The sequence below is a fragment of the Myotis brandtii genome, unplaced genomic scaffold, assembly GCF_000412655.1.
Source record: "Myotis brandtii unplaced genomic scaffold, ASM41265v1 scaffold1102, whole genome shotgun sequence".
Taxonomy (NCBI): Eukaryota; Metazoa; Chordata; class Mammalia; order Chiroptera; family Vespertilionidae; genus Myotis; species Myotis brandtii.
The window spans coordinates 311,664-329,479 of NW_005353757.1; the positions used below are offsets into that span (position 1 = coordinate 311,664).

General features: G+C 38.5%; 1 protein-coding gene across 5 annotated transcripts in view; it reads right to left on the reverse strand.

Moving 5' to 3' along the window:
* Positions 1-17,816, reverse strand: part of LOC106726970 (lipoxygenase homology domain-containing protein 1-like) — a 107,452-nt gene that overhangs the window by 45,698 nt on the left and 43,938 nt on the right. The window contains exon 6 of one of the 5 annotated variants that reach the window (XM_014543863.1): positions 3,836-3,875. The exons of the other annotated variants lie outside the window; for them this stretch is intronic. The gene's annotated coding sequence lies outside the window, so the exon portion shown is untranslated. Of the gene's footprint in view, positions 1-3,835; positions 3,876-17,816 lie in introns of those variants that run through there. 5 annotated transcript variants of the gene reach the window in all.

The window sequence follows — 17,816 nt, forward strand, 5'->3', positions numbered from 1 at the left end:
GGGGACAATGTACCTAGAAGACATAACCTTCCTCAATTTATATGCACCCAATTAGGGAGCACCAAAATATATAAAGCAACCACTAATGGAACAAAACGGAGAAACTGACAAAAACACAATTATAGTAGGGGATCTATGTACCCTATTGTACAGGCTCTGGTCTACTTCCAATTCATTCTACACACTTCAGCCAGAGTGACTTTATTCAAAACTTTGATGTACGTTTTACCAATCCTCTAAGTCCCTACACTCTCCCCAGCCTCAGCACGTGCTCTCAAACCATTCTTCTCCATGCTGACTGCTCTCCAATCACAGTGGACTTCTTATATTCTCCTAAGTGCTCCAGGCAGCTTCTCTGTGTGGTATGTTCCTCTGTCTGGAAGACTGTGCCCCTCTCCCCTCCTCTCTCTACCTTCTCATCTTCCTTGTCCACTGATCAGTGTTATGACATCTTGACAGACGCTCTTCCTGATACTAGGCCAGAAGCTACTGTCTAATGCTCCCCAAATACCAGAGTACTGATCTCACTTTGTAATTATACACTCATTTGTGTAATTTTTTTAAAATCAGTATTTGAGAAAATGAGCTATATTTGAGAAAATGGGCTTTATTTGTATACCTATCATAATGTTTGGCACATAGTAGGCTATTATTTTTTCATGTAGGCTAGAGACGGTAGTTTGGGAATGTGGGGGCTGAAAAGGGGAAGAGAGGTCATTAATCAGAGTAGGATAGGAGGTTCAACAACACGGTGTAGAGAAGTTGTTACTTAGGGATGGTCTATAATGGACCAGGCCAATAATCTTTTGGAGCAATGATACCTGGGCGATTTTTTGTTGTTGTTCTTTTGAAATTCCCTTATGACACAGATTTCCAGCAAGTTAGTTAACTAGTACAGACAAGTTTTCCTTATTTTCTGGGAAATAAAGGTAAGATTTCACATAGGGGACTAACTAGATCAGCAAGAGATAAAACAACATATTGAGACAGTAGTTAGATGGCAAGAAGTGATTAGAAAGGGAGTCCTAATAGCAGTAGTTTGAAGTGAGAGATGATAAATGACAACTTGGAGAAGAAACCCTCAGAAATCTTTGAGAAATGACAGAATGTCTTATACTCACACCTTATGGAAGCCATAAAGTATTTTATTTGGATATTAAAAGAAAATTATGATCCAAGAAGATCTTAAAAGAACAAGATAATCAGTTTACACAAAGAGAAAGAATAGTTCAAGATTCAAACACTGATAGTGCTGGTTTGCTTAGGCAAAAGACTCAGGAAATTATTCCATTGGCAAAATAATCACACTATGAAGATAAATTCATCAAGCTACCTTAGTCTGATGCCATTAAATATTCAAATCACTTATTGATTTCCCCTTGATATGAATCTATGCTTACCCAGCAAACTTCTGGTTTTATCCAGCTTCTCACATAAAACTAACCAAGAGACATCGCCCTTCAGGGTTTATGACGGTTCATTTCTCACTGTGAGTTAATAAATTGATGTTCTGATTTTATTCATCGACCTCATGCATTTGTTTATCTTAAAAATGAAACCACTCTCCATTTGCTGTTGGCGTCAATTTTCAAAGTTAACAAAGCTAAGTGCTAGTCTCTGGACTGAAATTCTGCCATCCTTCGGGGTCCTGTCTGAGGGGGATCCTTTTCCAAATGATTCCCCTCATTTTCACTTGAACATTTTCTCTGTTCGTCTACCCTACATACAAGGATGTGTGTGAAAAAATATTCATTATGAAAATAAATATAAATCTGATCCCTAATTTTGAGTTTATAGCCTATTTAGGAAGAAGAAACATCTTTATAAATACCTTAATTTATTCAAAATATTTATTGATTGAATAGTACTATATGTCAATGATATAGAAAATAAGTACCAGCATAAAATTATTTTAAAGACAAATTAAAATAACTGCATTTAAGATTTTTTAAATTAAGTCAACTCCAGCTAGAGAAATTAAAGAAAAGCTACAGATAGGTGGGGAGCATTGAATTAGACTTGAAGGATGAGAGAGATTTGGATAGGAAGAGATTTTAGGAAAGAAGAAAGAACGAAAGAGTAGAGGGATTAAGTTGTGTTCAAATGCTACAAGTAAAATAATACCATTTGTTGAGTTGATTTCCCCCTTCCTACCCTCCCCCCAATTCATATGTTGAAGTTCTACCTTCAGGACCTCAAAATATAACCTTATTTGGAAATAGTGTTGTTGAAGACATAAGTACTTAAGATGATATCATTAGGATGGATTCTAATGCAATATAATTGTTTTCCTTATTTTTAAAACAAAAAAGGAGACATTTGGACATAGGGATATACATGGGAGAATGTTATGTGAATATGAGAGCAGCCTGCAACTAACCAAGGCAAGAGGACTGGAGCAGATTGTTTCCTCACAGCTCTTAGAAAGAGCCAGCAGACACCTTGACCTGGGACATTTGGCCCCAGAACCATGGGTCCAAAAAATTTAGCTGTTTAAACTCCCCCTTCCCTGGTGTGTGATACGAGAAAATTATACCATTGTTATAATAGGAGTTTCAGACATGAAAGTCATAGGAAATAAACTAGATAGGTGCTTGAAAGTTGTATTTCATCAAGAGTCATAAACAATTCAATGTTTTATCTTAAAGAGGATAGAAAGAGGCAGGACAATGATTATTTACCAATCCCCTACCAGTTAACAAGTATCATTAAGCAACTTTATCTCACTTATTTCTCACAGAAAACCCTAGGGAATGTGCTATTAACATAGCTATAAACTGGACGCCAGCGATCAGAACCAATCTACTCTGGCACTCAATGTGTTGAGTGAATGAACAAATAATGGGACTGCCTTGCTTGGGCTCAACCACTCAAAAGTGTTAGTACAGTGATTTCTGCTTGGTAGGTTTTTCATAATATGTCTTGAATATGTTCCCAAATGTCCTGGCTCTCTCCACAGTGCCTACTAAATGTAAGACTTAATAAATTTCATCTCTATTTTAAGGGTCAGTACCTCACAGAGGAAGAGTAATTTTCTTCTTTTTAATAGCAAGATCATATGAAACAAAATGAATTATATTTTAATCTGAAAATGTATTTTCACAACTATAACTTCATATGTTCACTACCTACACACCATACCCTCTTTTGAAAGAAAATTTATTCTCTGGTTTCTAGTTCATGGTCATCACTAGGACATGGAGAATATGCCAGCATGATTGGTCCAGGGAAATGCTTGTCTTTGGTACCTTCTTCCTGTTTCTATGCATTCTGCTCCTTTCTTCCTTCAAGCATTTGTGACCAGATTAAGTAAAAATTAGAAGGGTCAAAAAAGACCCTTTATTTTCCCAGTAAAATCATATTTTCTAAGGCTCCTTTATGCTTTCTAAGCCTGATCAACTAGAGAGAGTAATAATGTAGAACTGCCCAGATCATTATAAATTCTGCCATAACGAAACAAGAGAAAGTCCTCACACCCAGGAAATAAAAACTACTGATTTCCTATCCCTTTTCCAGAAGCATTATAAAACGCTGTGGCTCAGTCCACATGGCTCACCCAGATTATGTGCACTTCTGAATACTGTTGGTGTTCAAAATGGATTAACATGTAAATTCTCCTAAATAAAAAACAGACTCAGACCCAAGCTGAGTTCCTTCTCATACTGAGGCCTATCTGTACCTGTGAAGACTGGTAGGGACACCACACATGGGAAACTGAGAGCCTCATGGAAAAGAAAGAAAGGATTCACCTCAAGGGACTGGAAAGTTGATGTGCTCCAAGCTAAGGATTATGGAGAATGAAGGATAATTTTAAGCCAGACATGTTGCTTATTACTCGGGTTGACTTCAGGTGTGGTCTCCAAATGTCCTCAGTCCTAGGAAAAGAAGACCACCATACAATAAAGAATAAAGAGCTTTTCAATAATCATCATGGGAGCCCCAAAGAGGCTGAGGGCAGTCTGGGTGCCTGTGGACAGGAGATAAAAGCCACATGGGAAGCAGTGGCAGTCACGGGAGGGTCTCTAAAGCCACAGTGCTGTTCTCGACCAACCAGTGCTTCCCTGTTACTCAGCAGAGGACACGACTCTTGAGCTGGACATTGAAGGACACAGTGCCTCACTGGGCTTCTGCCCCAGCGCCGGTGAGCTGTAGCTCTCAAGAATGAAGGAAAACAATGTTCCTTGCTGGTAGACATGTGCTCTTCCTTTTGGCTCCCAGGAGACACGGCTTCCTGGGGTCTCCCAGACCCGTTTGAAGGTGCCTGAAGACGTGAATGCTTCTGCAAGGTGTGCAGGTGATAGATTAGACAAACACAGTTTTGACGTTGCCTGACGCTCTCTACTCTCCCGCCACACTGGACTTCTATTTGATTCTGGAATATGGCAGGGTCATTCTCTCTGCTGTGCCCTTGCTCTGCTGACTGCTGAAAATGCTTTCTCTTCTTGGGTGGCTAGCCTTCCCATCACTGAAGTCTCAACTCAAATGTCAGCCTTTCAAAGCAGCTTTCCCTGAGTTCTCCATCCATCTTGAAAGAAGCCTCAAAGTGTGAAACCTGCCTGGTTGGTAGTTTTCACATCACTTAAAAGTACAGCATTTAAAAATAAATGTCTAGTCCTAACTAGTTTGGCTCAGTGGATAGAGCATCGGCCTGTGGACTGAAGGGTCCAGGTTCGATTCTGGTTAAAGGCATCTACCTTGGTTGTGGCACATCCCCGGTAGGGGGTGTGCAGGAGGTGGCTGATCAATGTTTCTCTCTCATCGATGTTTCTAACTCTCTATCCCTCTCCCTTCCTCTCTGTAAAAAATCAATAAAATATATTTTAAAAAAATAAAAATAAATGTCTACTATATATGCACTGTTGTTATGTACTATTTTATTTTATCGTGTGTCTCTCTTAGTGAATTGAAGGTCTGAGAAGATAAGGACCCTACCTGGCATTTCCCTTCTCCATCTCTAGTGTATAAAATAGTACTGGGCAAAAGGCAAGTTCTTAATAGGAACTTGTTAACTGCATGAGCCCTAACCATGCAATAAGTATGCAGGAAGAGGTTGGGATACAAAGGAGTAACCTTATGTTATCCACATCTTACTATAAAGTGAGCATCTAGAATAATCTGGGACTCAAGGTGAATAGGATTTTTTTAAGGTAAAGGCATCATTATGGGGGCCCAGAGAGTGGCCTGGATTCAGGTGAGGGTCCCAAAGCTCATCTGCATGCCTCCTTCAGCCACCTCTTGGACTTCAGAGATATGGGGTGACAGTGGTGCTCAGATGGCCTGCTTCCCCTGTTACAAGAGTGAAGAACAGCCAGGCATGCAGCCTTGGCCAGGCAGTATCTTTAATCTCGCTGGAGTGGCACTAAGTAAGTACCTCCTGAAAGCATGCATGAGCCTCTCTTGCTCACATTTCTTTGTTCAGCAGTTGCCATGGCACCGACCTGCCTGGTTGACGTCTAAATATAGTGATAAAAGATTTCATCTGCTTTCAACAACTAAAAGACAAATTTGAAGAGCAAAGAAAAATAAATGTTCTTGTACCATTTTTTGAGTGGGGGGGGCAGGATACTTTTTAATCTATTATTTTTCAGATGTAAGAAAGAGAGTGATTTATAGCTTTTATTTATATTTCAGAAGTTATTTTTGCATTATCATATTGATGCTGTATTGAAGTTTGATTTTTTTAAAGATCATAAGCTTTTTTGGTGGTGGGGTGATGAAGAACATATAACTATGTTTTAGAATGGCCATTTTAGTAATTCTCAAGTAGGTGTTACATACATGAAAATAACCCAGAAGAAATTCCCTGAGATCACTCAGAACAATCTAGGTTAAAAAGAGAAAATATATATTGAGAGAAAAAAGGGGGGAGGGGTAGAATTTGTCTATCCAAAACCATAACCCAAAGAGAAATGAGACCCTGCATTGCTCTGTGGTCACATATTGCAGAACACTTCAGTTTAGGAATAGCCAAGCTGACAACCCATTACAATGTTCATATTTATTAAAAGGGCAATAAAAGAATTTGTTCCTTCTCATTTCCAAAATATTGAGCAACAACTTGAACTTGATAGAACTCACAACATGTGAGGCACTAAGAAACAAAAGATAGTGTATTAAATCTCTTGAACCCTCACCGTTGCTCAATATGTGGACCACAGCACAGGTATGATGAGGTAAAGATGTACACAAATCCTGAACCCCATTAACTCCTCCTTCGAGTACTTCACTTAAGGTGTGGCACCCTCACAGGAAGTTCTCCTTGTTACTTTGAACCATTGCCTATCTATGCCATTTCCTCATCTAAACCACCTCACCCCACCAGTTTTGTTATATCTATTCAGGCTTAATTCCACTCAAAACCTTCCCCTAAAAATTCCACTTTAGATCACTCATTTTCCTTAACTGCCATAATGTTTACAACATAGTCAGAGAATGTTATATAATTGATATTTCTTCTTTTATATAATTCCCTGGTTTATGTTTATAGTTTTGTCTCTACTCCTCTGTCCCCCCTCCCCCCGCCCCATGCCTTCCAATGTCTTTGAGGTCAGTGGTCATTTCTTCATTTAACAAGCACAAACCCTAAATTGTTCATTGCCCTGATCAAGTGGAAAAAAAGGCACTGAACAAAAAACTTACATACAAAGATGATAAATCGTGACAAGTGAAAAGAAAAAGAGCCAAATATTATGAGCAAAAAAAACACTGACTGAAGCTTAGTGATAAAGGAGGAGATTGAAAGTAGATGATGTAGCACAACTTGTCAGAAGGGCAGTTATGGGGGGTCTCACAAGTCACTATGGAGGGTCCAAGATGTTAATCTTAGAAAAAAGGAGGCCAATGAAAGGATTTAAGCAAGAGAGTGACATAATCTATTATATATTCCAACACATAATTCTATCAAGCAACCAGCCTAACTTTAGGCATAAAGTTTATTATTCAGTCCATGAAGAAAAGAACAGAGAGTAATGGTAAATTAATTGACTCAGCACTGAAATACCTTTAGCTAGACATGCTCAGTAGTGACCCTGTACTATTATAAGGGAACAAACTCTGAGAGAGACTACAACATGCTGTATATTGTTCTTTCTTCCCTTTCTATTGGAAATTTTATCAAGTTAAATAAATCGATCAGTTTACATAGATGGCTAGAGTTACCAAATTTAGAGTTCAATCACTATTCCTAAACAAATTTTACTTTGAAGAGAAATTTTTTTATCAAAAGAAATTTTAACATGTTTAGACTCTTTATTGAGGTGAAATAACTTATTTCTCTGTCAGTTGAGAAAAAACAAACATTTAAAAAGTGTATTATCCGCTCCATATGCTCTGAAAGGGGCAGCTTAGCTAAAATGATATGAAGTCTCTAGAGAGAGACTTCAATATCTTGAAGTCTCTCTCTAGACCTATTCAAACATACAGATCAGCTGTGATAGTTTAGTTCATGCCTTTAACCAACAAGTAGGTATTAAATACCTATGTGATTCACAAGGACCTATTCTAAATGTTGTTGGAGCAAAATCCTGAAGATGGACAATATTATGGAAATGCATTCTTCTATTATCTCCTTGCCTTGTTTGCCTGTCCTATTTGTGGATCTGGAATTTTATGTCCATTGTTACTATCTTTGAATAGAAAATTAAATGTGAAATTTAATTTTCATTGACCTTATAGCTGGTGTTTGGCTCACAAGGGGGAAAAGTCTATCATTTTCTAAATGAGCTTTCAGTTCATGGCAAATCCATTTCAATATTGATGTTTTCCATTCTCCTTTGTACATTGCCAACTTTAGAATGCAACAGACCTAATATTTGTGTCCTCGGTAGCTGGGTTGTTGTATAACTAATTTAATATTTTGACAGCACTTTATTTCAATGATAAAATATAGTTGCTGTTTACTAGAATCTTTGAGGCAAGATAAAGTCTTACAGATAAATCTTACAAGAAAAGAGTATTTTGTAAGAATGCCAATGCAACTAAAATGAAAAATCCCATTTCTGGTATCCTTAGAAATGTTTTTATAGTCTAGTCCTAATGGAGCATTTTTCTACATTAAAACTATATGGAACTTAGGTATAATTGGAAACTACACCTTTTAACTACCTTCTTTAACTCACTAGCCCAAAGCCATAATATGTGACCATTCACTAAATTTATCAATCTAGTTAATAAAATTATCTTATTTTTCACAAGATAATAATTTCTATACATTTTGTTTTGTTTTGAATGATTTCATTAGTCCCCAGATAATATTGATGAACATGTAATAGTTCATCATAGCATAGTAATTAAGAGTTAGTTATAGCTAAGATTTGGAAATAGCCTAAGCACCCATCAGATGAGTGGATTAAAAACCTATGGTACATCTACATAATGGAATACTATGCTTCGGTAAAAAAGAAGGAATCCTTACCATTTGCAACAGCATGGATGGAACTAGAGAGCATTATGCTAAGCGAAATAAGCCAGTCAGAGAAAGTTAAATATCACATGCTCTCACTCATTTGTGGAATATAATGAACAACATAAACTGATGAACAAAAACAGATCCAGAGACAGAGAAGCATCAATCAGACCGTCAAACCTCAGAGGGAAGGTAGGGAAGGGAGTTGAGAAAAAACAAACATTTAAAAAGTGTCAGTTGAGAAAAAACAAACATTTAAAAAGTGTCAGTTGAGAAAAAACAAACATTTAAAAAGTGTCAGTTGAGAAAAAACAAACATTTAAAAAGTGTCAGTTGAGAAAAAACAAACATTTAAAAAGTGTCAGTTGAGAAAAAACAAACATTTAAAAAGTGTATTATCCGCTCCATATGCTCTGAAAGGGGCAGCTTAGCTAAAATGATATGATATAGTTCATCAATATCTTGAAGTCTCTCTCTAGACCTATTCAAACATACAGATCAGCTGTGATAGTTTAGTTCATGCCTTTAACCAACAAGTAGGTATTAAATACCTATGTGATTCACAAGGACCTATTCTAAATGTTGTTGGAGCAAAATCCTGAAGATGGACAATATTATGGAAATGCATTCTTCTATTATCTCCTTGCCTTGTTTGCCTGTCCTATTTGTGGATCTGGAATTTTATGTCCATTGTTACTATCTTTGAATAGAAAATTAAATGTGAAATTTAATTTTCATTGACCTTATAGCTGGTGTTTGGCTCACAAGGGGGAAAAGTCTATCATTTTCTAAATGAGCTTTCAGTTCATGGCAAATCCATTTCAATATTGATGTTTTCCATTCTCCTTTGTACATTGCCAACTTTAGAATGCAACAGACCTAATATTTGTGTCCTCGGTAGCTGGGTTGTTGTATAACTAATTTAATATTTTGACAGCACTTTATTTCAATGATAAAATATAGTTGCTGTTTACTAGAATCTTTGAGGCAAGATAAAGTCTTACAGATAAATCTTACAAGAAAAGAGTATTTTGTAAGAATGCCAATGCAACTAAAATGAAAAATCCCATTTCTGGTATCCTTAGAAATGTTTTTATAGTCTAGTCCTAATGGAGCATTTTTCTACATTAAAACTATATGGAACTTAGGTATAATTGGAAACTACACCTTTTAACTACCTTCTTTAACTCACTAGCCCAAAGCCATAATATGTGACCATTCACTAAATTTATCAATCTAGTTAATAAAATTATCTTATTTTTCACAAGATAATAATTTCTATACATTTTGTTTTGTTTTGAATGATTTCATTAGTCCCCAGGTAATATTGATGAACATGTAATAGTTCATCATAGCATAGTAATTAAGAGTTAGTTATAGCTAAGATTTGGAAATAGCCTAAGCACCCATCAGATGAGTGGATTAAAAACCTATGGTACATCTACATAATGGAATACTATGCTTCGGTAAAAAAGAAGGAATCCTTACCATTTGCAACAGCATGGATGGAACTAGAGAGCATTATGCTAAGCGAAATAAGCCAGTCAGAGAAAGTTAAATATCACATGCTCTCACTCATTTGTGGAATATAATGAACAACATAAACTGATGAACAAAAACAGATCCAGAGACAGAGAAGCATCAATCAGACCGTCAAACCTCAGAGGGAAGGTAGGGAAGGGGAGGGGTAAGGAGAGAGATCAACCAAAGGACTTGTATGCATGCATATAAGCCTAACCAATGGACAGAGACACCAGGGGGGTGAGGGCATGAGTGGGGGGTGGAAGGGCCAATGGCGGGGATAAGGACACTTATGTAATACCTTAATCAATAGAGAAAAAAAAGAGTTATTTTTCTGTAGACAGTAGGTTAGGATTAAGATTGTGTTTAGATTTAGGCTTAGGGTTAGAGTTATAGTTGGGGTTAGGGTTAGATTTACTGTCAGAGTTCAAACTTTGGGAATTTTACATTCCAGTCATATTTTATTATCCAGAGCAGGGTATTTAACTTGATTATACCTGAGCTTGGTCATTACAAAAAGGGATATTAATAGTGCTTGAATTATGTAATTATTTTACAGGTTTTATTTTTTTAATTTTATTTTTAAAATATTTTTATTGATTTCAGAGAGGAAGGGAGAGAGAGAGATTGAGAGAGAGAGAAAGAGGGAGAGAGAGAGAGAGAGAGAGAGAGAGAGAACACCACAGGAATGTTGTCAAATCTTTCCTGGCTAGAGACTCCCTATTCTGACAGTGCCCTCTGGGTACTGTAGTGCCTTTTTAATTGACCTTCTAGGGTTTGGGAATGATTTGTGTTTATTATCTACACCTATGGTTCTCACACAGGGGTGGGAGGGCAGGACTTCTGGGAATAAACTAAGTCACTTCCGGGAAGGGAGACAATGGTGTCTGTCAAGATATGGAAAGGGGAAGAAAATAACGTTTATGCCCTACACAGTTTTATCTAATAAATTGGGGTAAGCTGGTCAGTCTATTATTCATTGTGCATTCCTTAGCTGTCCTTGATGCCATCTAGTTCTATTTTTGCTTGTATTTTTGTTAATCCTTACCTGAGGATATTTTTTCCATTGATTTTTTTTAAGAGAGAGTGGAAGGAAGGGAGAGAGGGTGAGAGAGAGAGGACAGAATATCCATGTGAGAGAGACACATCAATTTGTGGATTGAGCCTATACCCCTGGTATGTGCCCTTGACCAGAAATCAAACCCGGACCGTCCCTTTGATGCTTGGGCCAGTGCTCTAACCACTTAGAAACACAAGCCAGGGTGAAGTCAACTAATTCTAATCAATTATAATATACCTGGAAAGGCACTGTGCTCCAAAGTGCAAATGATCTTTTTCAGAGGCAACATATCATCTTCAAGAGAGAAGTTCCTTTTTGAATTTGGAAGTATCAGTGACCCTCAGGGCAGGGTGATCATTTGCTTCAAGGAAGTTTCCTTTTAGGACTTGGACATGCTTCTAAGGAGCCCAAGGTCATTTTAAAATATTATCCCAGGAATCAGGGAGGAAGACAATTACCTTTTAAAGAAGTATGGTCTCACTTAAGCCAGTGAAGTTCTATTTCAATTAATGGAGCAGTGAATTATTTCCTAAAGAATGTGGCAGTGTTGAAGAATTCATTCACCTTCTGAAGGTGAAGAGGTAAGTTGGTGCAGCTCAAGCACTCAGAATAGCTCCTGATGTAGGTAGTAATTATTGGCTTTATATTTCAAACTAGAGGCCTACTGCATGAAAATTCGTGCACTTGGAGGGTGGGGGTCCCTCAGCCCAGCCTGTGCCCTCTCGCAGTCCAGGACCCCTCAGGGGATGTCCAACTGATGGCTTATGCCCGCTCCCTGGGGGACCGAGCCTAAGCTGGCAGTGAGACATCCCTCTGGCAGCCTGGGAGCCCTCCGGGGATGACCAGCTAACGGCTTAGGCCCCCTCCCCAGGAAGTGGGCCTAAGCCGTTAGTTGGACATCCTTAGCACTGCCACAGAGGCGGGAGAGGCTCCTGCCACTGCCACTGCGCTGGCCAGCCATGAGTTGGCTTCTGGCTGAGTAGTGCTCCCCCTGTGGAAGTGCACTGACCACCAGGGGGCAGCTCCTGCATTGAGCGTCTGCCCCCGGTGGTCAGTGCACATCATAGCGACCGGTTGTTCCTGGTCGTTCTGCCATTAGGGTCAACTTGCATGATTCTGTGTTAGTGTTCAGGGTAGTCTCTGACTCTTACCTTGAGCACAGATGTGACTGAGGGCAGTGATCATGACAACCAGCCCTGCTAAGTGCTGGATATTGTCCTAAGTGTCTTCCAAGGTGTATTTTCACAAAAGCCCTAGGAGGTTGGTGCCATTTTCATGTTTGTTTTATAAATTTTAAAAAAAAAAGGTGGCACAGAGTGGTTCAGTGTGGAGGAGCTAGGACTGGAAGTAAGGCAACCTCTCCATGAAACCCATGTTCCTAAGTGCTGCTCCTGCCCCAAACAAAGAGGCAGAACTGCAATGACTGGCCAGTAAGTGAGCAGGGAAGGAAAGGAGAGGACAAGAGAACCCTCAGCAGATGGCATATAAGAGGGAGGGTCAGAGGAAGACTGATGCTTTCAACCAGGAAAGAGAAGGGTCTGTGGGGCGCACACTGAGTGTGAGTTGGAAGAGGTAAGGTCTGGAAACAGCACTGTCCTCCTAAGGCAAGATACCTGTTGACTTTACCAAGTCACAGTCATCAAAACCTATACAGTCTGGGAAAGACAAATACCACATGTTTTCACTTACATGTTGCCGGAAGCCGGTCCATCCTTGCTGCTTGACACAGTCGCTGCAGGAAAGAAACATCTGCACAGCATATGTTTCAAGGGACCTGGCATATATAGCATATTGTTCTTAATATGTTTGCTCTCCTTAAGCGCCATGTGTTTTAACCAAGGTCACCTCTCCGAGAAAGGTTGTTTCCCCAGGTAGGGATTTTTCCCTGAGGTTAGGGAGGGGATACAACCCCTTAACTAAGTGCCAGGCGGGTAGTTAAGCTACATAATCTTTACTCCCTGGAATGGAGATAAGAAACGCCCTAACCTTTGTAATAGAAATTGACAGGATTAAAATCGGCTGGTATAAATATAGATGTAACAAGACAATAAACATCAGATCCTGATCAGTTCCTAACCAGAACTCCGACCAGAACTTTGGCTGGAGATCCTGGCTAGAGGTCCTGACTAGGCTGCTGATCAACTGAAGGCTGTCTCCGTGTCATTCCTTCTTCGCCGACTCCGTCCACACCTTTGGGAACCCCTGGATTTCTCTCTGAAATCGATAAAAATATATTTAAAAAACAACAACAGAACAGACTCATAGATACAGAGAACAAACGGATGGCTGCTAGTTAGGAGGGGGCTTGGTTAAAAAGGTGAAGAAATTAAGAAATACAAATTGGTACTTACAACCTAATCACAGAGTTGTAAAGTACAGCATGGAAATATAGTCAATAATATTGTAATAACTATGTATGGTACCAGGTGAGTACTAGACTTACTGAGGGGATCACTTTTTAAATTATATAAATGCCTAACCACTATGATGTATACCTGAAACTATTATAAACTAATATTGAATGTAAAACGGATGGCTGCTAGTTAGGAGGGGGCTTGGTTAAAAAGGTGAAGAAATTAAGAAATACAAATTGGTACTTACAACCTAATCACAGAGTTGTAAAGTACAGCATGGAAATATAGTCAATAATATTGTAATAACTATGTATGGTACCAGGTGAGTACTAGACTTACTGAGGGGATCACTTTTTAAATTATATAAATGCCTAACCACTATGATGTATACCTGAAACTATTATAAACTAATATTGAATGTAAAAAATATATGGAGTTATGTTAAATGGCTGAAAAGAACCTAAAGTGAATGTAAAAGATATTGGAGAAGACAGAGCCCAAATAAGCAAGAATACGGTTTATAGGGGATATCTAAACATAAATAAGGTAAACATCACCAGAGCACCATTTTTGAAAATGTTGAAAGAACACTCACATCAAATCAGAATTCTATTACCCCCCCCCAAAATATATACAGTCTGTGCTGAAAAAAAATATCAAAAGGAGGAAAATGATCTGATTCCTTGAAAAAAATATGTTGCCTAAGATACACTTAAATGTCCATAAAAATGTAACCACAATTCAGAAGAAAGGAAATAGAATGAAAAGTCAGGGAATCTGAAAAGGGACCACTCACTTGCCTCTTGCTGAGCCTCGTTCCCATGTCTGCTGAGGACCCTGAAGCATCCCAGGTGTGTCTGCCACAGGCCCACTGGGGTGGCCGGTAACCATGGAAGGAACGGCTTCTCTCCCTGAAGCAGAGGCACTCGTTATCATAAGCTAAGAACACTCTTGATTGGTGCACACCTAACCTGAGTTTCATGCGACCTCTTGACCTGGCTTATTTCCATTTTAAGTGAAAGATTGAGCTACAGCAAACCAGCACCTTGACATCATCATCAATTTTACCATGTGATTTGATGACGCATAAAGTTCTTTGGTCCACAACTTTGGGGTTAAATCTTACTGAAGGCCACAGCACTCACATTAGCTATAAGATTGCAAGTGGGGATGATCTATGTTGTAAAGATGTCATTGTCATGTTTCCAGCTGCGTCCAGAGGTGACGCCTCCACGGGGGTCCTAACCCTGTGTGTAAGTGTCCCACTGCCAGAGGTGATAAGTGTGCAGTGTTCCATAGTCTGGGAAACATATGGCTAAAGAAAGTAAAGAAATACGGTCCTTTTGAGTAGAACAAGTGTGGTCAATAAAACCTGAGAAGGGAAATCTGGGTCATTTTCAATAAAAAGCCAACTTTTTTTCCCATCACAAAGGTAACCTTTCTGTGAGTTTTACTAAAGCAGCTTTCTGGTATTTACTTTGCACTTCTATAAAAAGAGTAACCCTGAGAGAGGTTGAGCTGAGATTATCCACTTTGCTGTAAAACAGACTTGGGTTCCCTTTCTCTCTGCACCACTCACTATCTGTGTGTCTCTATGTACGTTATTTAAAGTCTCTCGACCTCAGTTACTTTATAGATAAGAAAGAGGTAATAGTAATGTCTCTCACAGTGTCTCTGTGAGCAGGAAAAAAGAGAGTGCATGCAAAATGCTGACAGAACCCCAGCATCTAGTTCAGATGCTCACAATGATCCTGTAATTATTCACACCATCTGAGAGTTCTGGCTCTTGAACATTCCTCCATCATTTGTGTTCAGGGGACAAGTGTTCACTAAGTGGCCCATTTGGAGTGATCTAAAATTAGAAACAGAGCAACGAAGAGCATTGTTCAAGGTTTTCAAAGAGATAAAGCAATTTCTTAAGGGTCACCTTTTTTAATTTGAATGATAATGTATTTAGCAAATTAAATCCTGCTCTACGGTGCACCGCATTGTAGTTGGTGGTAGACACAGCATAGCATTGGGAGTGACCTTGTGCCTGCCAACCTACTACTCAGAGAATACATCTGTAAATGATCAATAAGTAATACAACTTAAATAATTGTTATCTTCACTAGAGCAGTTTTGGGATATTGTGACATCAGTTGTAGAATTTTAGAACTGAAAAGAAGAGACCATTTGTTTAACTCATTCTTTTGACAGATGAGGAAAGAGATTTAGAAAGGCCTAATGCCCCCCAATATAGACTTTGCATTTGACATTTAAGTAAAAGTACTACAAATACTAGCAGTACATTCCTAAGCAGCAAGAGCTCATTGGGTGGCATGTACCTATTTAAGTAATTTAAGGTATTATCAACCCCAAACATTGGTTGACTTTTCGGTATTTTGTCTCAAAAGCATGATGAGTGTGTTTGGGAGGGATAGCTGGCCTTAAACCTGCACCCTCAGCCACTGGGCCTCCTTCTGCATTGGTGACGAGCTTCAGAAAACGAAACCCTAGTCCAGTGATGGTGAACCTATGACACGCGTGTCAGAGGTGACATGCGAACTCATTTTTTTGGTTGATTTTTCTTTGTTAAATGGCATTTAAATATATAAAATAAATATCAAAAATATAAATCTTTGTTTTACTATGGTTGCAAATATCAAAAAATTTCTATATGTGACACGGCACCAGAGTTAAGTTAGGGTTTTTCCAAATGCTGACATGCCGAGCTCAAAAGGTTTGCCATCACTGATCTAGGCTCACTGATTTGCCCAGTGCTAAAGTTTCACTGAGTAGACCAGATGGAAAGTAATTTCCATCACAAGTAGTTACACTGGGCCCATGCTACTCTAAGTAGCAAGTAGTTACATGGTCCTCAAAACATTATATTATTTTAAGATTAAAGCCAGAATCAATTGGGGGGGTGGGGTGCTCTGATTGACAAGGCATCTAAGGATTTTCTCCATCACTGAAATTCTAAGAATAAGATCCTACTCCTTGGAGAAGTCATTCTGTGGCTCAAGGGGAAAAAAACACATTGTGCTCTTGGCTTAATCTGGTTTTGCAACACCACTTTTTTTTTGTACTAACTCTTTCCATGGCCCACCTTTTGCTCTGAATAACAACCCTCATAACAAATGAAGGAAATGATTATTTAAGACTCCTTGGATATCTGGGAACATAATAGGAGAATTTGCTAAATTGATAATCCTGGGTGGTGGTGTTTTTTTTCTGGGTGGTTTTTTTTTTTAAAATTAATTCTACAGGCCAAATTTTTAGAGAAGAGAGCGCCCTAACTGGAGTAGCAGGATAATGCTAAGTGTGCAAAGAAAGGAATAGTAAAACCAGTAGATCTGGTTTTAAAATGGTTCTTCTATAAATATAAATGCAAAGAATAGACTTTTAAAAAAATATTTTACACCCACCAGAAGTTACTCTCAGTCTTTGATGAGCATATCAAAGACTGTGAAATCTCTCCTGTATTTATTTTATTTTTGGTTTTATGTAGTGGTTGTCAATGCCACTATTTCTCATTTACTGTCCACATGTACATATAATATTCTTCTGGTTAAGAGGGCAGAAAACATAATGTCCTTCAACTCAAGGCACTTGTTTTTGCTTTTGCCATTAATTAATTGACTAGCATAGATGTCAAGTTTAATATAATCACCATCATCTGGCTGCTCACATACCTTGAAAACCATTTCACTGATGTGCCAAGTCTACTCATCTAATGAAGCAATTGGGTTCCTTAGTAAGAAATCTTTACCAGAATGAAGTGCCTCAGTGATGGTATCTTGACCTAATCAAACTAAATTAAAGCCTAAATCCACACAGATTTGCTTCAAAGGATGACAACCCAATTGGACCTAGACCAGGATTTTTAACAAGGATGTATGAATTTTAAAAGGCATAACCAAGTAGGTCATTCATACAGAAATGCCACTTCACTCTCCAGTAACGTCAGACTCCCTGTACGTACGACGCTCTCCTCCCTCTCCTATCTTATTCTGGCCTCCAACTCTCTAAGCCTTCCCCTTCCCATTCTTTTTAGCTGGATAAGACTTAGTTATGTTTTTTAAACCTTGCTCAATTATCATTTACTTTTAATAGCCTTCTCTGCTCACCCCCAATTTTACCTCTAAGTCTATTGATTCTTCTTAGTGCTTCTGTAATTCCCAGCTGCCTCTGCATACCTCTGTCAGAGATCTTCCTGCATGTATCATAGTTACAGCTTAGTATGGTTTACTCACTTACTGGAGTTATAAGTCTCAGTGTATGGTCCATAAATGAGGGCATAATAATTACCTAATTATCCTCAGGTGGGCTAGGACCTGAACTAGGTCAGAGTCTAGATATAATAAAATATATTTTATGTATATATGATCTAGCAATATTCATTTTCAAGTAAGTTTCCAAGAAGACCTTTATTTGCACTAAACTCTGAGAAGGATGTAGTAGACAGCGTACTCCATGAGGGCAAAAAGTATGA